At 45.9% G+C, this 25,617-nt stretch overlaps 1 protein-coding gene across 3 annotated transcripts in view; it reads left to right on the forward strand.

Annotated features, from left to right (window-relative positions):
- The first annotated feature begins 6,917 nt into the window (after nt 1–6,917).
- Nucleotides 6,918–25,617, forward strand: part of SCNN1B (sodium channel epithelial 1 subunit beta) — a 39,427-nt gene continuing 20,727 nt past the window's right edge. For 2 of the 3 annotated variants that reach the window (XM_039349658.1, XM_039349657.1), the window contains exon 1: nt 6,918–7,161. The gene's annotated coding sequence lies outside the window, so the exon portion shown is untranslated. Of the gene's footprint in view, nt 7,162–24,908; nt 25,203–25,617 lie in introns of those variants that run through there. The other variant, XM_039349659.1, reaches the window with a different exon arrangement.

Here is a 25,617-nt window from a genome sequence, read left to right on the forward strand (position 1 = left end):
ATGATGTTATCTAGTTGGGTAATGAACGGTCTGCAAAAAAACAACCAAGCTTTGAAACCACCAGGGACCCCTCTTTCTGTCCCAAGGAGCAGCACATTTCCAGCCAGGGGACAGAAAGCTCCTGGAGTGCCCTTCGCCCGGACATGATATCATGGTGGTTTCCTCCTGGGAGAGGCATGACCTGGGACTGACTGCCACAGTGGTCACCAGCAATTTCTCCGCCCAGGACAGGGGAACATCCCACAGGTTCTTCCTCCTAGACACAGCCTGCAGCCAAGGTGACCTGATTGCTCATCTCTGTAGAGGCCACCTTGAGAAATCATTGGGGACGTGATTCAGTCCTGATTGTGCTGGTCTTCTCTGCAGGGATTGCCTTCCAAGGCTGAGAAAGGACAGGGAAACCGAGTGGTGGGCATGATAAGGAAGGCTCTGGCATTGGGGAGGCAGAGCGGAAGGGAGCCCAGAGAACTGGAGGCAGGAGGAAAGAAGCAAGGCCACATTTGCACATGACAGGATGAGGCCATTATAGCTCCCCCTGGGCCTTGCGGCAATCTCACACAAGATTATCTGCTGGGGTTCATCAATCAGAGACCAAGAGGCAGTTCCTGGGACAGTTGGTGGCCACCCTTGCCCACAAGGCCCACTTGGACCAGAGAAAGGACAGTGTGCCCTCCTTTTCTAGTGGTTTAAATAACCCAACCAAAGACCCACCCAAAGCCAGACCTGGAGGCAGGCACTGACCTTCTGAATTCAGTCAGTTCGTTCTGAAGGAACCTTGGGAATGGAAGCCAGCTGTGTCCTGCTGGTAGATGCAGCTTCCAGTCGCCCACAATTGCTGGATAGCTGGATTCCTCCCTCCCCTGCCCCCCCAGAACAGAGATGCACCATCTGACTACCTACTGCAGGTGACAGCAGGGAGGAGGAACTGTCACCCTGACTGGGTCAGTTGGGAGAAGTTCCAAGATGTTTCTCCAAGCCACTAGCATGGCTGCAGCAGGAATTGAGATGCGACAGGCAAATGAACCATCCTGACCTTGGAATGGTCTAACAGCTCATTTCGAGTTTTAAGCAAAAATGCACAGGCTCATCAGTACAGCCTCTGGCTTTGGAAAGACAACCACATGTAGCACCTCTTCGTGGCACAGGGGCCAGAAAATGCTTGCCAGGCCCTCTTCTTTTCATTAGGGACGTCTAGTCTAGTGAAAAGAAGAACTAAGGGTGACATGATAACAGTGTTCCAATATTTGAGGGGCTGCCACAAAGAACGGGGGGTCAACTTATTTTCAAAAGCACCAGAGGGCAAGACAAGAAACAATGGATGAAAACTAATCAAGGAGAGAAGCAACCTGGAATTAAGGAGAAACTTCCTAACAGTGAGAACATCAACCGGTGGAACAGCTTGCCTTCAGAAATTGTGGATGCTCCAACACTGGAGGCTTTTAAGGGGGGACTGGACAATCATTTGTTGAAAATGGTGTGGAGTCTCCTGATTGAACAAGGGGTTGGACTAGAAGACCTTCAAGGTCCCTTCCAACTCTGTTGTTCTGTTTGGCGTTTCTTTCCCATTGATTTTATTCATTCAACTCAATGAAAGAGGCACCATTTCCACTCTGGGTTCCTTCTGATGTCTACTATCAATATCAGCAGTTCACTCAGGGCAGTTTTAGGGTGATGCCACCTCCCTCCTTCAGCTTCCCAGGCAGCCCCATGGCTGGAAGGACATCAAGCTGTGCCTGGAAGCCCTGGCAGTGAAGCAGAAGGTGCTCCTGCAGGCTGGACTGAGGTTTTGCTCCAGGAGCTTCTCCCCACTTTCACCCAATCATGGCGAAAACCTGGCCTGGCACCCTTTCTTCTGCCATGCTCCCATGGCATTGCCTTCGCCTCTTTGGCAGCCTAGCAGGGGGATTGCCCCTCTGTGCCCAGAAGCCAAGAGCAGTCCCAGGGGCAGAGCTGCTCCACCAACTTTGCCAGCAGTGGCAGATTTGGACAAGCAGCAGCCAGCAGGTCAGGGAGGCCCTTCTGGGTCACTCCCAGCTGATGAGGAGCCTCTTCCAGCCCTCAGCCGCCTAGTCAGCCGCCTCCCTAAAGAGCAACTCTCGGCCAGGAGTGTATAGACTGCTCCCTCCGTGATTTCATGCTGTGGCCCTTCCTGGTTTGTTACAAGGCCCCAGAGAGAAGAGAAAGGAAAGTGGAACGTGCTGACTACACTTCCTGCTTATGACTCTGCTCGCTTTGTGAGTCCTTTATAAAGTTACTTTTGAAACGTTTGTGTAACTCCCTAAGCTTGGGCAGGCTTTGTGAGAGGCACACATCGGCCTCCCTGTCCTGCAGAGTCCGCGATGAGCTGGGAAAACGGAGGAGGCAGAGGCGGCGTTTGGCTTGTCATGTGCTGCCACCAAACAGCTCAGCCTGAGCTGTAAGCACAGCTGCCTGTCACTCCACCATTGTATTTGGTGCAATTAAAACGTGTTATGGAAACAATCCTCTGTCGCTCTTAGCTTATTCAGACATTGTTGATCAGATTTACTGATAGCATTTAAAAGATTCCCAGCAGCTGGTTATTCACACGAGTAATTCTAAAATGCAATACAATGCAAAAATTTGGCCCCTTGATGGGGGAGGGGGCCATGAGACACTCCTCCAAACAAGTTACAGCCTTCCCCCCCCCCCTAAGATTGTCTCAGGCCAGAAATAAAAGCAACCCTGAAAGCAGCAGCAGCGTAATGGCTTTCCTCTTTTTTTTTTTTAGTTCCAGGAATCTGGCATCACTGTAGAGTCTGAGGATCAAGAGTAGGTAAATTGCACAAATAAATAAATGACATGAAATCAAGTGGGGCTTGGGGCCCCATGCATCGTAGGGTGTTGCTGGCACACTGGTGCACCAGGCCTGCTCAGTCTGGCAAGGTTGGCACACTCCGGGTTTCATCGATTAAACAATGCCAACTATTGGGACCCAGGAAGTGCCCCTTCTCTGTCGCAGCATCTGCCCTCTGGAAGGAGGCTCCCCTGGAAGACCTGAACGGCCCCCAGCCTGTTGGCATTTTGATGGGCTTTAACGACTGCGCTCTTTGCCCAGGCCTTGGGAGAGGATGCCAGATGCCCCTTTCTTCCTTCCCGTTCCCCTCTGGGTTTATTTTTTTTCCCCATTGTTGTTCCTGTGGTTTTTTTGTTTGTGTGTGGGGGAAGGTATGTGTTTATGTCTATATGTATATACGTGTGTGTTTGTGTATATACGGGTGTGTGTGTATATACGTGAAACAGAACAACAAAGTTGGAAGTGACTTTGGAGGTCTTCTCGTCCAACCCCCTGCTCAAGCAGGAAAATTGTATCATTTCAGACAAATGGTACAAGGTTTCCTGCTTGAGCAGGGGGTTGGACTAGAAGACCTCCAAAGTCCCTTCTCTTCTTAAAAGCCTCCAGTGATGGAGCACCCACAACTTCTGGCGGGCTTGAAAGCCGGTCTCTTGATCAGGGCTGCCACTTTGCGCAGGAGAGGAGCCCGAGGAAGCCTGGGGAAACAGTGGACTTGGCATCCTGGCAGCCAACTGGGCAAGGGTGGACCGTGCAGTGCTTGCCATTCAGAGGTGGCAATCAGTATCTGTGGGTCCACCTGGTGGCAATTATGGTGTGTGAATGTGAAGGGAGGCAATGATAAAGCGTGTGCAAGAATTGTCATGTGCCCGTGAGCCTAAGAGAAAGGGAAGGATGTAAGAGAGCCAAACGTGGTTTGATCTGGGGCAGCAGAAATGATGAATCCATGCAGGGGCTGAGTGATGCACTGAAGGATTAAAATGTGCATTGAAAGTGTGACTTGGTGTCATCTAGTTGGTGTAAGAGATGGTTCCCCAGTGATGGTGACAAAGAACCACTGAACAGGCTGATTATTTCGCTGAGGGAGAAGGCAGAGGACATGAACGGAAGGGGGCAGAGAACCGGCTGACTGGCAGCTAATGCAGTTTCCTGCCAGGCAGCGCTGATGGCTCAGGGCAGAGAGCTGCTGACCTGGCTGAGGCCGCTTCAGAGGCCATTGGAGGAAGCCCGCAAGCTCCCTGAACTAGCAAGGCCAGCAGACGGGAGCCTGGCAAGGGAGGTCAATGGGAGGGGCCTTTTAATTGCTGTTTTCTTCACCCGAGTAACACAGAGATGGACTTGTTCTTAAATGGCTTGCAAAGGATGGGCCGTGATTCCTCTGAACTATATCAGCTACAAGCACAAGCTGTTGGCCCTCCTGGGATAGCTGAAAGAACCAGAGACACAATTTCCATCTATGTTGAGAAGAGCCCGGAACTCCGGATCTTGTCCTTGAGGATGTTCCTGGCATGATTCTGTTCTTCTCGAGAGCAAGGAGGTGAAAAAGGCCCCCGTCTAAAAAAGAGGCTTGCCTGGGTGTGTAGCAACAACAGAAGGTGGGCTCTGAAGCTTATCCCACTCGCCACAGGCAGGAAAGCCCAACTTCCTGCTTATTTTGGGAATACCAGCCTCATGAAATAGCTGCAGTATTTCTACGAAGTTGCTATTCCTCCAGGGTGAGGTGCGCGACCTTTCCAAGGGCAAGATCTCAAGAAAGCCTTGAAATCAGGGCAAGCAGGCTGGGCGGGAGAGGCCCAAATCTCGCGTGTCACATGCAGCATTCTGAGCTGGACATTTGCCCAGAGGTTGCTCAGTGAGGTGGCCGTGCTGGGCTCAAGGGTTCAGCTGGGATGCCATTGCTTGCACGCTCTCCTGTCCCAGAAAGCTGCTCTTCCAGTCCCTGCAAGGAGGAGCTTCCCCCTACCCCAAACTGTCCCCTGTGGCACTCCCTGCCCTCTCCTGCAGGGGTCAGCTTGCCTCCAGAAGAGCCCAGGGCCCCCTCCCCAAATGCCCGCCCCAGAACTACACTGAATGAGTGCTGCCATAATGGGACTAATATTTTTCCTAGTAGGAGAAAAGCTCCTCCTTATGGTTTCTTTTGAAAGAAAACCCTGCTGGAACTATCACCACAGAACCTTTAAGCACTTCCCAGCCTGGCTTTTGGAGGAGGAAGGAGGGAGACGCAGGATGCAAAGTCTATGACTAAGGAAGGCAGTTTAGCAGAAAAGAGATGCTGAGAAGAGAAGCTGGGATTGAACTCCCCAAATTAACCTAAAAGCTTATGGGCTGGGAAGCTCCTCGTGAGCCGCCATCCCCTCTGAAGAAAACAACCCCACCTCTCCTCTAAACCGGCTCAACAGGCAGTCCTGGGAAGGGAGGCGCAGCAGTTGGCAGAAAAGGAAATGAAGCTCAGCTGAAGCCACAGGCAAAGGTGGGGTTTTCTCTTGGGCCTCCCTTGGTAACATCTGTAGCCGAGGTGGATCAAAGGTGCTGCAATGCGGGGAGAGGCCTAATGTCTGGCTCAGAGCCGGCCCTCCCATCGACAGGGCTGGGGCTTTGCCAGACGCCCCACGGCTGATCCAGGTTTTGCTCTTCGATCCAGCCAGCTGAGTCTTCTGACTTCAGTTCACAGCAAACCCTGGTTTGCAAATGCTGCTTCTGCGCTGCTACCATGTAAAGGCATTAAGGGGACTATCTGAGCTGGTGCAGTGGTTAGAATTTATTTATTTATTTATGAGACTTATATACCGCTTTACGTGCAAGCACTCTCTAAGCGGTGTACACCAGTAAGCAATGTATATATATATTTACATTGCCCCCAACAATCTGGGTCTTCATTTTACCTACCCCGGAAGGATGGAAGGCTGAGTCAACCTTGAGCCGGTGAGATTTGAACCGCTGACCTGCTGAACACAGTCAGCTAAAGTGGCCTGCAGTACTGACAGTTAGGAAGTTCAATCCTGACTGGCTCAAAGTTGACTCAGCCTTCATCCTTCCGAAGTCGGTAAAATGTGGACCCAAATAGTTGGAGGCAAGGTGCTAACTTTGCAAACTGCTTATAGTTGGAGGCAACTTAGAGAGGGCTGTAGAGCATTATGGAGCGGTATATAAGTGCTATTGCTATCTGTGGTTCCTGAAAAACCTTCATGGCCCCTCAGAGCCGTCATGATCCTTGGTCCAGCAGGAGGGTTGTGCCCAGTGCCATTGTGGGCAGCTGTCGAGGCTAAAGAAGGCTTAAAAAGATGGTGGAGCTCCGACTATGCCTCAGCAGAAGAGCTTCCGAAGGACAAAAGAGCCGCGATGAAATTCCAAGAGTGACAGGCAGCAGAGTCTGCGTCCAGGGCAGAAATGGACAAGCCAAGATCAGGCCCCTCTGTGGCAAACACACCCCAGCACATTGCCTTCCTCCTCCTCCAGCGCTACTTGCCCTGAGGGCCTCCATGTGAAAGACCCTTCCCCGCCAGCTGATTAGCGGGGAGGGCAGAGAGGCAGAGAGGTTGGGCCAGGGGCTGACAGGAGCCCCCCACCAGCCAGGATGTCCAGAAGGGGGGCAGGATACCAGGAGCGCAGAGGCTGGGGGGGGGGGCTGGCCAACGTTGGTTGCTGCTGTCAGTTCAGAGATGGGCAAGAGTACAGAAACTCAGTCTTGCCCCATTGCCTGTAGGGAAGCCCAGCTGCTGCCCCAGATTGACCCCCAAAGTTGGTCAATCCTGGGGCTTCTTCAGATGCCACCCTCAAACCGCAGGAAGGACGGGATCACAGAAACTGCATCATCTAATCAGCTCGTGAAGCCAAGCCTGGCCAATTGGCCCTGAACTGGCAAAACGGGGGCGCTCAGGGCGCTGGGCGTGGAAGGCCCCTTCGGTGGCTGCCGGAGCCCCGCGGTCCCAACTCCTTCCCCTGAGCGGGGGGCGCAGCCTCCAGCAGCCCAACCTATGCTGCGGGCGCGGCGAGGCTCTCGGGAGGCTCCCGGACGACGCGAGGCCCAGAGCGAGCGCGGGGCAGCGGGCCGGAGCCCCTCCAGGGCCGGGCAGAGGAGGCCGGGCAGGGGCGGGAGCGCCCAGACAGACGCGCCCTCCCGGCGGGGGTGGCCGGCGCGCCTCCTTCGCGGGCCGCGCTGTGCTCTTACCGGGGCGGCAGAGGCGCCGGCTAAGGAGGGCGAGAGAAGCGCGGGCGCGGCGGGCTCAGGCAGCGGCACAGGAGGGCCGCCGCCGCCGCCGCCGCCGCTTCCCGGACCAGGAGAGGCGCCGCCGCCCGCCCCGTCGAGGAAAGCGAGGCGCCCAGGGAACAGCACCGCGCGGCGCCGACAGGTGAGGGCGGCGGGGCGGCGGATCTCCTCCTCCTCCTCCTCCTGCCCGAGAGGCCGGGAGAGCGCAGCCCGGTCGGCGCCCCAGCCGCGCTCGTCCTCCGGCTCTGCCCCGCGCGGGGCGGCCCCGGCGAGCGCGGCCCAAGTCCGACGGCCGCGGGGTCCCCAGAGGCTCCGGCCGCCGCGGGGCCCTCCAGGGAGAGGAATGTCCTCCCTCGGCCGGACGGGAGGCGGAGCTGGACGGCTTTGCGGGCCTCCGGGCAGGTGTCCGCCGGGGCGCCGCTCCGGCTGCGGGGCTCTCAGTCGCGGGCAACCTTGGGCTTTTCCTGACGTTCAACCCCGTCTTTCTGCAACTTAGACCCAGGATTGCTTTACCGCCCCGCGCCCCGAGTGAGGCCGAGCAGCCGCGACCTTCCCTTGAATGGGGCAGCTTTAAAGCGGGGAGGCAAAGCTCGAGGGACGCTTGATCCGGGCACCCTCCCCCCCCCAGGCCGGTCAAGTGGATGTATTATTTCCCAACCTTGCGGAGTTCCCCCGGTGTTAGTGACCATCGCCCTCGTCCCTCGGCCCTGCAGATCTCTGGGTGCTGTTTGGGGCGACCCCAACCCCAGTCCTCCCCCCCCCGCATCTGACAAAAGGAACTGCAGTTCCAAAACCCCTTTTATAACATGTATTAATCTGAGAAGGGATTGCTAGGCGCCTTCTGAGTTTTGCTCAAACCAAATTAACCTGTTTCCAAAACATGACTCTGAGATGAATGGAGATGAATAGGACAAATCTTGTTTTTGAGAAATCCGTGCTGAGGCCTCCTAATTGCTGCCATTTGAAGGTTCTTGCAGAGAGTTTAAGTTGTGATCTGTTGTCGAGCAGAACTATAATTCTCTGCATCTTCCTTATCCCTGTTATTGGAATGGTTTGCAGTTGAGTTTTTAGTCCACATCTTTAAAGAACACCCACCCAATTCCCAATTTCACCCCTTTCTCCGTTTTTATTTATTTCTGAGGAATATAGTTTCTCTGAATGTATTAAAATCATTTTTTCTCAAGGCTAAGGAACATACTTGGAGACACTTAGCTTTAGTTTCTCCTACAATCAGAAAGTCCACTATCTGCTACTTGTACTTCTTCCACTAAGTCTCGCCTGCTGGTAAGACAGTTCGTCCTCTTGTACCTTTTGAAAGAGGGAGTTGCTAGCAAAGGAAGTCAGAAGTTTCCTCAAGGCATTGCAGGTGGCAGAGTTTGTCTCCCAACGGGTTGGGCAATCAAAGTCCTATATCAGGGCTATTTCATATCTCTTTGAAGGATCAGCTATTTCCTTCGGGGAAGTTTCATCCCAGGAGAAGATGTGGACTGAAGGGCAATAGAAAACACCAACAGCAGACATGCATTGGTTAATTTTACTTTAATCAGAGACTCTCCATAGTAGGACAAAGTGTGGCCTTAGCATATAATCCAGTTCATCCCCTCTCAACTGCATCTTTTCTTTCAGAGTAAATCTGTTATATTCAAATTAGGGAGTCATTCCATCAAGCCCCGATATTATGGTGACCATACAGTACAGTGGTTCTCAACCTGTGGGTCGGGACCCCATTTGGGGTCAAACGACCATTTCACGGGGGTCGCCAAACAACGCAGTCCGCCATTTTTTCCCCCTTTTCCTTAGCTGTGCTACTCCCTTTTATTCTATTGGCTTTTGAAAGCCAATAGAATAGACTCTCTTGAATAGAGTCTAATTCTATTGGCTTCCAAAAGCCAATAGGAATTGTCCAGGCTGTGTCTGCCCTTCTGAGCCCGCCAAAAGTCCCAGTCTGCAAACGGTGCTGCACCAGTTGAGTAGTCCTCGACTTACGACTGGTTGAGTAGTCCTCAACTTACGACCAGTTGGGGGTCGCGGCATTAAAAAGGTTGAGAACCACTGATACAGTATTTACATACAAAAATTAGAACCACCACTAGATGGTAATAAAAATCCCAGTGGTGGTTCTGATTTTTTCATGCTGATATGGTAACCATAATAACTGTATTGGGGGCTTGATGGGATGATGCTAAATTATTTTCAGAATTGTGTGCCACCAATCTTTCACTCCTAAAGTGTCCTCAAACCCGAACTGTAATGTTACTTCCATAACTGGTCCTTCCTGGTTGTGGGAGAAGGGATGAGAACATCACCTGAGTCACAAATTCCTGAGTTTCTTCCTAGAACTTCAAAGTCTGAGCTAATAGTTATTGCTGTTTCTCAGCAGTAGCACACATTTGCTCCATTTTAGCCTGCGTTGATCATGGCCCATCTTGAATCAATTACTGTGTCCAGTTCTAGGTTGTACATTATAGCAAGAACTCGTACAAATTAAAACAAGTTCAGAGGAAGCAATGATGGGATAGAACCTAATACAGTGGTGGTGAACCTATGGCACGGGTGCCAGAGGTGGCACACAGAGCCTTCTCTGTGGGCACGCGCACCGTCGCCCCAGTCCTAGGCCTTCAGCTGGGTTTTATAAAACCTTTTCGCTTTAGGCCTCCGCTGCCTTGTGCCAAAAAAAAAAAAAAGGTTCAATCAATCAGTCAATTTCAACTTCTTGCAGGAAAAAAAAGATCTTGCAAAGTTGGAATTGATTGATTGAACTTTTTAGTCTTACCCAGTCTGCCATTACCATCACAGCCACGTCCACCCAATGGGCCATGCCCACCCAATGGGCTACACCTACCCAATGGGCCACACCCACCCGGCACCCGATGATGCATAAGTGGGTTTTGGGTTGCAGTTTGGGCACTCAGTCTCTCATAGGTTCCCCATCACTGACCTAATACTTGTGAAAAAGATTTAGCCTTGAAAATGCAAGGCTGGGTGTGTTTAAGCAGCCATTAGTCAGGGAAAGCTCAATGGCACCCAGCAGGGCATTGGACTGTGGCTTAATGCCATCATCATACGTGCCCACATATTTCCCTATGGATAAGGGTGCCATCTTTCTGACTGTGTCAACCCTATGAGCTTCTGGAACTTTTTTCTCTCTCCCATTTTCTTTCTTGTGAATTTTGTTTGAACTGACCTCTGCTATGGTACCTCCTATGGAGCTCTGTTCAGTAAATGTTTATCTTTGTAAGCATTGAAGCATCAACAATCACAACTGCCACTGTTTTACCTTAGTTCAAGCACCACAATAAACATGCTATGGCTGCATGCACACACAATGTTATTGTAAGGCCAGTTCCTAATTGCCATGTCCCACTGGGCTACATTCTACTCCTTCTGGTCTTACCTTATAATTACTAGTGGAATACCTTTGCTTTCTCTCATTTTCTTTTCAGCCTCACAGGTTAATAAAGTATCCCCTATCAGATCCACTTACAATAGAATACGTGTACCAAAAAGGAAATTAGTTTGGAAATTCCTATTTAAATTCATCCATTGTGCTGTGTTTTCAGATATCTGTTTGCTTGCTCAGTGACTTCACTTACTGGAAATTAGATATATCTCAAGTAGAATAGAATAGAATAGAGCTGGAAGGGACCTTAGAGGTCTTCTAGTCCAGCTCAAACAGGAGGACCTATACCATCTCAGACAGGTGAAAGTCTAGTCTCTTCTTGAAAATCTCCCGTGATGGAGCACCCACGATTTGTGAAGGCAAAGCTGTTCCACTGGTTGATTGTCTACACTGTCAGGAAGTTTCTCCTTAATTCCAGGTTGCTTCTCTCTTTGATCAGTTTCCAATCATTGTTTCTCATCCTTCCCTCAGATACTCAGATACCCCCTTAGTAGCCTCTCCTTAACAGAATAACAGAATTGGAAAAGGCTTTGGAGGTCTTCAAGTCCAACCCCTGCTCAGGCAGGAAGCCTTATAGCATGTCAGACAAACAGCTGTCTACTCTGTTAAAAACTTCCAGTATTATTTGCATAAGAATAATCAAGTCCCTGCGGCATTGATATTTTTGGATGCTGAAAAAGCTTTTGATCAGCTGAATTGGCAATTTTTATTAAAAGTTGTTGATAAAATGAATTTTGGGGATAAATTTTTATATTCTCATAGGGTTATATACCAACAACAATCGGCACAAATCATAATTAATGGGGGATTAACAGAGGCATTTAAAATTGAAAAGGGTACGAGACAGGGATGTCCATTGTCACCATTGTTGTTTGTTTTAACAATGGAGATTTTACTGATTAAAATTCGTGAATCAACTACAATAAAGGGAATAAAAATAAAAAAGAATGATTATAGGTTGAGAGCCTTTGCGGATGACTTGGTTGTGACACTATCTCAACCGATTCAATCGATTATAGATTTGATGGAAATTATAACTTAGTATGGAAAAGTTTCTGGTTTTAAGGTAAATAATAATAAGACTAAAATATTATCTAAAAATATGATTATGAAGGAAAGGAAATGTTAGTTAAATTGACAGGTATTGAAATAGTGAAAAAGGTTAAATATCTGGGAGTATATATTACAGCCTCTAATGTAAAATTGTATAAAAATAATTATGAGATATTATGGTTAAAAGTACAAAAGGACTTAAACAATTGGAAAAAATTACAATTATCTTTGTTAGGGAAAATTGCAGCTGTTAAAATGAATGTTCTACCAAAGTTTCTTTTCTTGTTTCAAATGATACCTATTTTGAAAAAAGATGCCAATTTGGATGAATGGCAGAAGGGCATTAATAAATTCATTTGGGCAGGGAAAAAACCAAGAGTTAAATTTAAGATCTTATAAGACGCACGAGGAAGAGGAGAACTTAAGGCGCCTAATTTGAAATTATACTATGATGCGGTGGTTTTAACACTGGTTAGTGATTGGCTTAATTTAACAAATAAAAGTATACTTCATCTTGAGGGATGGGATTTATTATATGGGTGGCATGCATACTTAATTTATAATAAAAAAGTTGAGCAAGCTTTTAAATCTCATATTTTAAGAAGTGCTTTATTGCGTGTCTGGAAGAAGTATTATTATAAGTTAAATTATAAAATACCAATCTGGGGGATTCCTGGACACGTGATAGAGGGGGTATCTATGGGTGTGAATTTGGATAGGATTTCTTATAAGGAACTACTTAGATTGGTAGGAAATGATTGGCAATTAAAATCGTTAGTTGAGTTAAAGCAAGAAAATATTGTACAGTCTTGGTTTCAGTATAATCAATTGTTGGCTAGGTGGAAGTTAGATCAAAAGGTTGGTATTACCTTAATGGATGAGAATTTGGTAATACAGATTAAAGATCAAAATTGAGTGCATATAAAGAGAATTTATAATGCTTTCATAGAATTGGATTTGGAAATGGATTTAGTTAAAGATTGTATGGTAAAATGGGCCCAAAATATTCAAGAACTGATTCCATTGGATATATGGGAGGTAATTTGGGTTAGAAATGTAAAATTTACCCGGGCCCAAAATTTAAGAGAAAACTTTTACAAAATGTTTTATAGATGGCATCTGGATCCTAAAAAGTTGTCTTGTATGTATCCTAATTTACAGCCCAAATGTTGGAGATGTGGTAGCTTGGATGCTACTTATTTTCATATCTGGTGGACTTGTAGAAATATAAAAGCCTTTTGGATTAAGATTTGGTGGAACATTCAAAAGATTTTTAGGAGAAAGATAAAGTTTACTCGACAATTATTTTTATTGGGTGTTATTGTAAATTGTGATGTTAAAGAAATTAATTTGCTGTTGAATTTGATAACAGTTGCAAGGTTATTGGTAGGGCAATATTGGAAGAAGGATTATTTGCCTACTATAGAAGAATGGATGCTTAAAGTGTCAAATTTAGCAGAAATGGCGAAAATTTCTGCTTACTTGAAGGATCATTCACAAGAAAGATACATTTTGGTCTGGAGAAGATGGATAGATTATATTCAGAATATATATGGGACTAAAAAGTTCCATCTAGTTTATGAGTAAATTTTAGAGTATTATTATTATTAATAGTTTATTATAGTAGAATTTTTATTAGTTTTATTATTATTTTTAGTATTAGTATTGTTAACAATTTGGATATTGTATTGTTTAATAATATCGACTTGTTTATATTATTATGTTTATTTTTAATTTGTTTATACCTATGTTAAAGGGGAGTTAAAGCGCATTATGGACCTGGTTATTTATATAGTTGGTTAATGTTAGAGTTTGATTATTATATTTGTAACCCTGTACTCAGCTCTGGGAAGTGGGGGAGGGAGAGGGGGGGGGGTTTGAGGTGTATACTGTAATTTTTATAAAACTTTTCAATAAAAAAAAAACTTCCAGTATTGGAGCACCCAGAACTTCTGGAGGCAAGACATTCCACTGATTAATTGTTCTAATTGTCAGGAAATTTCTCTTTAGTTCTAGGTTGCTTCTCTCCTTGATTAGTTTTCATCTGTTGCTTCTTGTCCTACCTTCAGGTGCTTTGAGAATAGCTTGACTCCCTCTTCTTTAGGGCAGCCCCTGAGATATTGGAACACTGCTATCATGTCACCCCTGACCCTTCTCTTCGTTAAACTAGACAGACCCAATTCCAGCAACCGTTCCTTATATGTTTTAGCCTCCAGTCCCCTTGCTCTTCTCTGCCTTCTTATTTACATCATGGTGACCAAAACCGGATGCAGTATTCCAAGTGTGGCCTTACCAAGGCCTTGTAAAGTGGTATTAACATTTCACGTGATCTTGATTCTTGATGTTAATGCAGCCTAGCACTGTGTTGGCTTTTTGGGCAGCTGCCACACACGGCTGGCTCATCTTTCAGTGATTGTCCACTGGGACTCTGAGATCCTTGCTCACATGAAGCATACACTTGGCCACAGGGTATGGACAGTCCTCCAGAAACCCTCATTTTGATGCAGGAAGCTGTAGCGGGCAGTGAGAATACGCTTGGGAGACCAGAGGAAGAGCTGCAGGGTCGGGCAAGAGAGATCTCCTGCCACAGAAGAAGAAGGAACGGGGTGGAAGAAGGCATCTTGGAAGGACCCTACTGGCTTCTGTGGCATGTAAAGGCAAGGGGGGGAGAGGGGCTTTCAGACTTGCAAAATTAATGTCAGCCCTCCATCAATCCCACAGGAAAAACCTCTGACCTCAATTGGATGATCTGAAATGGTATACGGTCTCCTGCTTGGGCGGGGGTTGGACTAGATGACCTACAAGGTCCCTTCCAATTCTGTTATTCTGATTCTGGATGTTAATTTTAAAGATCCTCAGAGTCTATCCAATATTTGAATCCAGAATTTTCTAGCTTTTCACACTTCTACCAAACAGGGTAAAATGTCCCTTTTTTCACATTTCCAACATATGTTTGAAATGTTTCACATTTCCAACATATTCTAGATTATTTCTCTAATGACATATACTATACAAATGGTATATCCTTTTATGAACATTTTATCTTAAAATAATAATGTACATTTCAATCCTTCCAGCCTCAAATTTCCCATTGTTCCATCTATATATTATAATCAAAACTTTAAGCCCTTTATCATTTATTCTTTCATTTGTTCTTCTTTCAAAGGTCAATAAATGTTTATACATTTTAGCAATTACATGCTCATCATTTGTGCACAATTCAGTTTCAAATTCAGTCTTACAATATTTAAAACCATAAATTCTCTTGTCTTCTTTAAATCTTTCTACTGATTGGAAATAAGAGAATCATTGAAAATTATATCCCTCTGCTACCAGTTCCTCTTTTGATTTTATTTTATATTTCCCTTGACAAATTCTAGTTTCTCACAATACGTTAGCTATTTGTGTTCTACCTGTTATTTTTCATTTAAAAATGCTTCTTGTGATGACCTTCATTCTATTGTACCACAAGCATCCCTGTCTCCCGAATCTCAGGTCCTGCTCTTCCAGCTCCTAGAGGCTTCTGTTTCTCAGCAACATTCGCCTTTCCTAGAAGCCAAAGAGCCAGCTGCAAATTACGATTTCAAGTCAGGCAACCCTTGTCCTCCTCTTCCCTTTGCATCTTGTAACCCTTTAGACTTTACTCGTGGTTTTCCCCTCTGCCGCACAAATTTAGATATATCCCCCTGCCATTGTCTAAATGGCACATCAGCTCTCAAAACAGTTACTGTCGGAAACAAGCAAACAAATCATTTTATCACAGAATTGCTTCCCAGCAATGTCAGTTGTGGTTTCTCCCATCTTATCTTTTTTACCTTCACTCATTCTTGTCTTGACATACCATATTTTCCGCTGTATAAGACGACTGGGCGTATAAGACGACCCCTAACTTTTCCAGTTAAAATATAGAGTTTGGGCTATACTTGCCGTATAAGACTACCCCTCTTCCAACGCACACCAAATAAAAATTAAAAAACATCAGATTAGATTTCAATATGGTAATTTTAATTCAAATGCTTATGACATGCAGGTACTTAGCAGGAAAACTGTCACTTATAAACATAAGGCTGTTTGTCATCAAACATGTAAACATAAAACAGTGCAAGTGGATTAAACTTTTCCTAATTCACTCTAAAGCTGAAAGGAAGGATAAGACAATAAACCCATGGAAGCTGCCATGCTGTTTGTTTTCTAAGCTTTCAACCAAACTGGAACTGATGATGATAGGAGGAAGATAACAAACAATAGAGAGAGCAAGTGCTGGGCAAGTCCCTGGCGAGTTAGCAACACCCATCATAACTGCAAGCTATTTTTACAGGTTTTGCTGGCATGACAGTTTCCCTTTAAAAGCCTTCAAAATCATCCTGTTCGTCATCTGATATCATAAAAACATCAATGACATCTTGTGATACATTTGCAAGGCAATCATCGTATGGATCGAATTCCGTATCAGATGGTGTGGTCCCAGCTTCGGCTTCCTCTTCATCTTGCCACAAGGAGTCATCCTCCATACCATCTAATGAATTTGATATGCCACACTTCTTGAAAGACTTGATTACTATTTCTGCATCAATATCATTCCAGGCTTTTATGACAAACTTGCACAAAACATCCAACTGTGGAGCACGCATGTTTCCTCCTTTTGTGAATGATTTTTTGCCGCTAACCATCCATTCATTCCACTGTTCTCGAATGCGATCTTTAAATGGCTTGTTTAGGCACACATCCAGTGGCTATACCGACGATGTCAATCCTGCAGGAATAACTGCCGCATCTGTGTTTATTCTTGCAAGCCTTTGCTTGGTGCTGGGAGTTAAATGAGCCCTGAACATATCCCACACCAGTAGACTATGTTTTTGAATAAGTCCACCTGGTCGCCTGCTCCGTACATTATCAAGCCATAGCTTTACCCCTTCTTCATCCATCCAGCCTTTTTCATTCACATGTACAAAACAACCAACAGGGAACTTGAGTTTCGGCATTGTTTTTCTTTTAAAAATAATCATTGGTCTCAGTTTGGCACCATCAGCTGTGCATACTAGTACCACTGTAAAACTGGACTTCTCATGTCCTGTTGTTTTAATTAAAATTGTTTTTTTACCTTTTTGATGGTCAGTTTTATTTCCAACCATATCAAAATTCATTGGAGTTTCATCCATATTTCTAACGCATAGCCATGTTTAGTGCGCTGTTGTATTACGTATCGATGGAAACTATTTAATTTGCTATCAAGATCTGCAGGTAATTTTTGTGCAATTTTCGTCTTTTGCCTCAGTACCATATTATGCCTTCCCAAGAATCTAGTACACCAGGATACAGTGGCCTTAAATCTGTTGCTGTGATCTGGGTTAGACTTGGCCCACTGAAGTGCAAACGAACGTATTTTATTTCGTGTCACTATGAATGGCGATGCTCATTCACCATGTCTGCCACATGTTTTTCGAGTTCTGGCCAATGTGGAGTGCCTCTTCTTAATGCACACTTACCCCTCTTTAATGCTTTTTCATTTGCTTTCCAGTCCTGAACCATCTTTTCTGTTACTGTAGTTATTTTGGAATAACATGCAGTTAGTATTTTTTCATAATGATACCCAGATATTTTACCTTCTCGATCTTAAGACTCATTTTACTTATCAGTTCTGTTGGATTTCTTACTTCCATATTTTTGTTAATATCTTCATCTTCTGCTTACTAATATTGACACCTGCTTATGACCAAATTCTTTGCCCATTAATATTTCAATTCCCTTTAAAAGATCTTCTACAGGCAGCACCATCATCTGCAAAAACAATCTCTTTCTTAATCTTTATTCCTACATACCTAGTTTATTTATAGTCTCATGTTTTTTGCTTTACATAATTCAGTTTTATTTCCATTTCTCTTATTAACATAAATAGTTGTCATTGTAAAAGCTTAATTTATTGATACACACGTATCTTCTTTGGAAATTTCTTTAGTTCTTTGCTCTGTATTTTACCCAAAAGAGGTTTAGGATTGACTCTTCTTTTTAAGTTCACTATTATATTGCATAAAACAATGTCCAATAAAAGTTTACATCCTACATTATTTTTAAATCAGTGCCTTTACCTATATTATTTTCAAAAAATTATTTTAATTTCTTTTTACAATATTCCACTATTGCTTCTTTCTGGGTTGAGATTCTCTTGCTGATCCCTACCCCGGCTGCAGCTCCTGCTTCCTCTCTCCCAAAGTTGTTCTCACAGCCCATTACAGGAAATATAAAACTAATCAAGCATTTATTTCTACAAATATGTATGTACTACCTACTCTGTAGATTCCAGATTCCTTTAAAACCTAACATATGAAACATGTCAAACAGCTGCCCCCCCCCAACACTGCCTAAGTAGGATTCCTCTAACAGCTCATTTTGTTACTGCCTACCTGAAAATTAACACCTGGTGGGCAAGCAATTCTGGAGAGAGAAAGTCACCCACTGCTCCTCCCCCTTTACCTGAACCTCTGAGAATTTCAGGTGAAAACACCTGATGGGTGGGCAGGTTCCATTTGAATCCAGTAGTTCCAAAGTTAATAATAAGCCATTCATAACTATTCAGCATTGATTTTTCATTGCCTGCAGCTGACCATATACTTGCTCCCAGCATCATCACCTTCCAGACCTGGTTCCTCCTGCATAACTCCAAATTTTTTAGAAATATGGAACTGGGGACCAGAGTTTCCATATGTGTGAACAACAAATGCAGTTCCAGGTTTGAAGATATAATGTGTTCATGCCAACTTCTCATATATGTCAATGGTATCTGAGGGCACAGGCAGAGTTTGATCAGGAAAGGGACTGTGGGAAATGGGCTGAACTAGTCAATGAAAATACTGATGAACAACAGAAAGTTCAATCTTGGGATCAATAGAGGACTATCTGAAAATAAAATAATATGGATGTGGAAATGATCCAATAAAGTGATCGCTAAAAATATTAATGAAAGGAAACATCTATGGCAGCTTTTCTCAACGTTTGTGTGACGGCAACCCCTGTCACACAAACGTGCCGCGCATGCACGGCGGCGCCCCCATGTGCGGCGCGCATGCGCGCCGACGCCCATGTGTGGTGTGCATGCACGGCGGCGCCCCATGCGTGGTGCGCATGCGCGGTGGCGCCTCCATGCGCGGTGCGCATGCGCGGCACTGCCCCCTGAGGGAGGGAAATGGCGGATCGCCTTGTTTGGCGACCCCCGTAAAATGGTCGATCGACCCCAAATGGGGTCACGACCCATAGGTTGAGAACCGCTGATCTATGGCTTTGGTGATGGTGACTCTCCATAGGAGCTCAATGCCAACAGGAAGGTGAAGTTGTGCTCCTGTTGCTCTTTTGACTTCCTCCAGCATTTGGTGGCTTCTCTGGAGATAGATGCGCCTGGCTCTGGCTCTGCACGACCCTTTGTGCGCTTATGGGGCACGGTGATATCGGAATCAATTCATGGACCACCTAAGTCAAGTGCCAGTCTCTTCAGTGACCCTTTCCCGAGAGATCCATGTCACCTAATGGTCCTTGGGGCAAAGATGGGCTCTCTGCACCACAACTATTCTGGATCTCCAGATGACACAGGTTGGGAAAACTACACTGGAAAATGGCTTTCTTTGGCGTCTTTAAACAGACGGAAGTTGATGAAACTGACAGGAAAAGCAAAATAACAAGAAAGAAGATACAGACTGTCTCTCTCTGCTTCCTTCCAGGCATTTGTAGCCAGGAACAGTTTCATTTTTAAAAAATGAATCAGGGAATTGTATTTTTTTTTTCACATTTACAGATAGGGAAAACCTACAGCCCAGCATTGGCTGGAGCATTTGTGCTCTTCTTATTTATCAGTAACACCAGACCTCGCTAGCACTTCCTGATTCCCTGAGGTTTGTGCCTCAGCTCCCACTGGAAACCAGCAAAAACCACACCTGGTGTGATTATGGGTTCACGGGGGAGGATTTGTGGTTTCCCAAACTGCTGCCATTTGTTGCATGTTGCCCAGAAGTGCTCCAGGGTGAAGCTGGTGGTAGAATTTCACTTATCTACACTTTGTATGTTGCGCTTGTTGCCCAAATGACCATAGGTGGGCAACCAGCTTGGCAGGAGCCTGGCTCCCATGGAAAATACATACTTGTCTGTGCGTGCAAAAAAAGGAACAAATGTACAAACAAGAGACAGGCTGAGCAAAACTTGCTGGCTTTGAGCAGAGAGTATTCTCTCTCTCTCTCTCTCTCTCTCTCTCTTTCTCTCTCTCTCTCTCTCTCTCTCTCTCTCTCTCTCTCTCTCTCTTAGCACACCTTTGCTCCAAAGGATCCTCTGTGGGATGGGGGAAATCTCCTTCGTTTTTAAGCCTGTCTCTACTCGAGATTAAGCAGAGTATGACTGATGTTTATCAGTTGAAAAGAAGTACCGATGGAGGGATGTTCTTGGTGACCTTCACTGCCTTTGCTCTGAGAAGCCGCCAGCCACTGGAAGAGGCCTATTGCCCCACTGGAAGAGGCCTATCGTGGATCGCTGGCAAGCACTCGGCCCTCTGAAATGGCAGTTAGACCAGTTTTTAAAGTGTCAAAGTTCAAGAAGCTCAGCAGAAATCTCAAGTGGCTCAAACTATTTGCTCTTTCCAAATTGCGGATTTTGGGCGCTGCGCCACGAGGCCAGCTGCCAGCCCGGCTGCTTGTGCAAGAGAGGCAGGATCTTGTGTCCAGGTGTGCTAAGAGAACTGGGTTCCCTCATCCAGTTCCTGATTTAAGCAAATCTGTTTGCCACCCAGTGAAACCATCCCTTCTACTGACGTCCTTGGCATTCCTTCCCTTCTCTCTCTCTCTCTCTCTCTCTCTCATTTATCAAATCTCATGGACTCCATGCCCTTGCTGGTGAGGACTCCATGCCCTTGCTGGTGAGTTATTCTAGATCCCATGGGAGACCTTGGGTTTGATTTCCTGTGCCAAGGGTGTCTCCCTCTTAGTGGCACTGCTTATGCCCCTGGTGGCATCTGTGGTGTCCAGGGAGCTCCTCAGATCCTCAAATGATTTCAGAAGAGGTTCAGAGCTTGCCAGGGCAGGGACCTAAAAAATACTTAAGGTGACTGACTTTAGTGGACCAGCAGATGCTGTGCCAGATCCTTGTGAAGAACTACAGATGAACCGTACCTGGGGCCATTCCCAGCTGGCAATTGAACACTTGATACCCTGCTCAGTGAAGGGGGGCTGGCATAGGAAGGAAGGAAGGTCAGCAAAACTTCCCAATGTGGATCCCCGCTCTTCTCACCCTGGATTTTTCTGACCTCTGGAGACCCAGGAAGGTACTTCTTTGTAAGGACCCACCCCACTTCGCTTCTTAAGAAGACAGAACTCTTGGAATAGTTCTTCCAACAGGCATCTTTATTAAGAGAAAATGGTTGCAGGCGTTCTAGACAGGACTTGGGGCCCAAGCCCTACGGTTCAAGGTTTTAAGGGGTCCCCAGCAACCCCACCCCACCCCATCATCCTTCCAGTGACAATCCCAGATGTTACATTTCCACCCCCTTTTCCTCACTGCCGGCGGAAGGGAGACTTCAGAGGGGAGTAGATGAAAGCTGATGGCCCCATTGTTATGGTTAGTCCTTTTGGTGGTATCCACATTCAGTCCCTTTTGAAGTTGTACCGAAGGAAGTGAGGGCCATAAAACCCCTTTGTTCACCCCCCTTCCCCTTCATCGTATGATAGAATCCAGAGAGGGCAGAAATGGGGTTTTCCACAGTCAATAACTAGAGATGAAATATAATTGGATTCTGGCATTCTTTTTCCATACCTGTCTCCTCCTGACACAGGAAATGGAAAGACAGTTGTGGGGCTGCTGTGGGCCAAGAGAGAGGCTTGCTCCAGTGCCCAGATACAGCCAGCCAAGAGAGTTCCTGTGGGCAGGGCCTTTTTGGCAGCAGGGCCTCATTTGTGCAAAGCCTCCTTTGATGCAAGCAACGTGGACCAAGATTGAGGACTTGCTCTGTTGCTGGCTGCCCAGTTCCTTGGTTTTTTTAAAATTAAACTTTTCCTTTTCTTTGCTTGGATCCAGTCTACTTTTTTTGTTCAAACTGCAGAATGAGACACCAAGTACTACCATTCTGATGGCAGATCTACAGATGTCTCTTGGAGGTGCCTGTTTTTAATCCAGATTACATGTTGGCTGGGTTCTGGGCCAGACAAGCACACCATCACATCTGCTAAAAAAATCCATTCATTTCCAGAAGTTGCACTTTTGCTTCCAATATCACTTTTAAACATCATCATAGCCCCTTCTTCTCCTATTTTTCTTGCAAATTTATATTTAGAGAAATTTCTATGTACTTTTTATGTGTTCCAGAATTGGATCACAGTTTATGCATATTGTATCAGTTGTTCATTCTAATCTAGAGTAATAGTATAATAAACATTTTCAAACATGCTTGATGCTAAATATTTGAAAATTCCAATTTTCAAAATCTAAAATGTTCTTATCTATTTAGTTGTGGATTTGCAAAACATTTCTGTCTTCCGTGTTTCTTTATGGTTCAGAGATGAAAATTCTGCTTCCATGTTCACAGCATTGAATTATCAGAGAGAAATGGGTGCTATGCTGGGTTCAGTCTAGGCATGCATTATTATTTTAGTAGAGCATTTATAGCCAAGCCTGAGAGACTGCTCTGTTCTTTACATCTGGGTGCCATAAAAGAAGATGTGCAGCCAATGGCAAGTCAGTAAAGCACCATAAAATATTTGAATTTTCCAGCCGGGGTTCTCATCTGGCTGAACCATGATCTAAGCAAAAGGGTCAGAATTGTACAACCTACCAACTCCAAAAACTCCGGCTCTATGGGCAGGCGGAAGGGCTGGCACACAGAACACTTTGCCATGCCGAGGGTGGGACAAGCAGTGGTTTTTCACTGGGGCTGGAGATTGCCCCCTCCCCCAATCCTTGCAGGCAGGGTATCCATGGGGGGAGGTGTCAAAATGTCAACTGGTGGCTAGGATGGAGAGTGCCACATGTTTCTTATCTGCACTGACAAATACTGAATTTATTTATTTGTTACTGCCATTTATATACCATTCCGTTTTTAAAAGTTCCCATCGCAAACCTGTGCATTTGATGTGTTTCCTATGTAAATAACTAATGTTAAAAAAATAAACTTAATTCTCTTATATTCAGCTCATTTCTCTAACCTTTGATGATCATTCTGAATTTTTGTCTTAACTGCCCCACCCAATGGAGTGCCATCTGCAAATCTGATAAGATTTATCTCACAGTGATTAATAAAAGCACTGAAAGGTATAGGAAAGACCCTCATGGCCCCTGCTCAGGGCCCGCCCTAGGATGAGGAATATGGGCTTTTGAGTTAGCTGTGCAACCGCTTAATTGTCCTGCCTCACAGTCCAAGTGTGCTAATCAGAATATCAAGTGCTTTGCTGAAATCAAGGTGTATTCTGTGTGCAGTAAGAAAATGAGATCATAAGGGTAATCCAGCGAGGCTTGTTTTTGATAAACCCAGGCTGGCTTCATAATCATAATATTGTTTTCAAAGGATTTGCAGATCAGCTGTTTTATGAAATGCTCTAGAATCTTCTCTGGGGGCCCTCTGGCTGCCTGTCCTTGCCCCCCCCCAGGCCTTCCTTTCCTCCCTTTTTCAAGATGGGGCAGCCTTTGTAACCCTGATGCAGGTTGTCCTCCACTTACCGCCACAGCTGAGCCCCAAATTTCTGTTGCTAAGCAAAACAGTCGTTAAGTGAGTTTTGCTCCATTTTCTTGCCACAGATGTTGTGAGTCACTGCAGTTGTTACGTTAGTAATGCAGTTGTTAAGTGAATCCGGCTTCCCCATTGACTTTACTTGTCAGAAGGTCGTAAAAGGGGATCACGTGACACACACACACACACACCAGGGACGTTGCAACAGTCACAAGTACGTGCCAGTTGCCAAGTGCCCAAATTTTGATCACGTGACCCTGGGGGGATGCTGCAATGGGCATAAGGGTGAAAAACAACCCCAAGTCCATTTTTTTCAGTGCTGCTGTAACTTCAGACTGTCATTAAATGAAGGATTACCTGTACTTAATTCATTCTCAGAAATGGTAGACCAGTGCTTCTCAACGTTTGTGTGATGGCGACCCCCGTCACACAAACGTTCTGCGCATGCGCCGGGCCGCACGCATGGGGGCGAGGCTCCACGCACGGCACGCATGTGCGGGGCTGTCCCATGCGCAATGCGCATGCGCGGCGCCCCACGCGCAGTGCACGTGCACGGCGCGTCCCCATGCACGGCGCGTGTGCGCGGCGGCGCCCCCATGTGCGACGCGCATGCGCGGGGCTCCCCCCATGCGTGGCGTGCGTGCACGGTGCCGCCCCCATGCGCGGCGCGCATGCGTGGGGCCGCCCCCATGCGCAGCGCCCGTGCACGGCACCGCGAAAAATGGCGGATCGCCGCCTTTGGCGACCCCCAAAAAATGGGCGATCGACCCCAAATGGGGTCACGACCCATAGGTTGAGAACCGCTGTGTTAGACGAAGATTTGGCTGGGCTTTCAGGAACGGAATGGGACCCTTCGCCAGAGGACAACTCACCTTGGGACAAGTCAACAAATACAAAAGTTAAATTAATTTTGAAGAATTGTGGACAATATAATAATAAAATAAGAAAGTCAATCCAGAAATACAAGAGCTATAATAATTTTGATGAAAACGAAGTCACCAAAAATAAAAGTAACTGAATGAAACGATTAATACAGCGTTGAATTGTCCCACAACGATTGGTTCCAGGGCAAGTTGGCCGTGGCAAGTTGTCCCAGACCCAGGAACGAAGTAGAAGCACCAGGAGAGGACTTGCAGCCTTTTTCTGGCTACCTGATAACCCTTTTGCCATCTTCCCTGAAAAGTTATATATTCATTTATTTGTTGTCTTCAAGTGTTTGTTAATCTCTTCTGCAGCCACGTTGACTAGCATTCTCCCTTATTTTGTTTTTTCTTTGGAATTATTTGTGGTTGTGCTATTAATATATCCTGGTTAAGAAACTCTCCGTCTACTTGGCTCCTTTTCTTGCCAGTGCTTCAACATTGCTCAGAGTTTGTTCAGATCAGCCTGGGTGAAGCCCAAGAAAGAGGTTCAGTTTTCCTTAAGATCAGAAATATTACAGGAAGTAATATTAAGTAGTATCCAAGGTTCCTGCTACTCCTACTTCCCCAAATATGTTCTATGATGTCCCTGTTGCCTAGTCAGATCCAAGACAGTGGATTCTCTTACGTTTTCCATCTTTTGAAGGAGAAAATTTCCACGGGAAAAGTCTGGAATTTCCTAGAGGGAAATTTGTCTCTAATAAATATTGATATCATGGAATCCTTCCAACTTTCCCTCAGAAAGAGCAGCTATGTAGTGCAAGTGTCCTTCAAGGCGTGGACCTTTCTCTGCTTTTCCAGTTTTGAAATCACCACTCTTCCTAAGAGGCTCTGTGAACATCTCTCCTCTGCCCGTTCTTGGAAGAAAGCAGCTTTAAGACGGAGCACCTGCTGGTAAAAGCTTCATGCGAGACTCTCCTAACATTTGTGTCTAGTCCAGAGACCTCAAGAAGGTGGGCCTGTGGATGAACCACATTTGCCCCTCGAACTGTTTCAGACAAAGTCACAAAGAGCTGGTTTTGCTTCCGAGAGCTCCAGAAGGCTTGGAAGAGGACCCCTTCCCCTCCTGGCCCATCTGAACTTTGCCTAGACTTCCTGCAGGCTGAGGTTTTCTGCCCCAGGTGAGAATGTGCTCCTGTGGAATTGGCCTTTAGAGCTTATCTTTTTCAATAGGAATTTCGTTATGAGAGATTGCAATTGTTCTAGCATAATTGCTTCTTATGTTTTTATTATGAATTGCCAGGAGATTTTGGTAGACAGTGGAATAATCTAATAAATTTGAACATGTGTATGTAATTTTAAACCACATCAATAAAAGTATAGCTTACAAATTACTTATGAAAGGGGCCATTTAAGCTGCCGCGGCAAGTGAGAGCCTCCCAGACAGGTGGCTGTCTGGCTTCTCCTTGGACACGCCCTGCCCCAGGCGAGGAGAAGCTCACCGTCTCCCTGGAAGGGGCTCCTTTGCCAGCTGCTTCTGAATCCATTTAACAGTAACAGAGTTGGAAGGGACCTTGGAGGTCATCTAGTCCAACC

This window comes from Crotalus tigris, unplaced genomic scaffold (assembly GCF_016545835.1).
Source record: "Crotalus tigris isolate CLP2741 ecotype Arizona unplaced genomic scaffold, ASM1654583v1 scf7180000018301.7375997, whole genome shotgun sequence".
Lineage (NCBI taxonomy): Eukaryota > Metazoa > Chordata > Lepidosauria > Squamata > Viperidae > Crotalus > Crotalus tigris.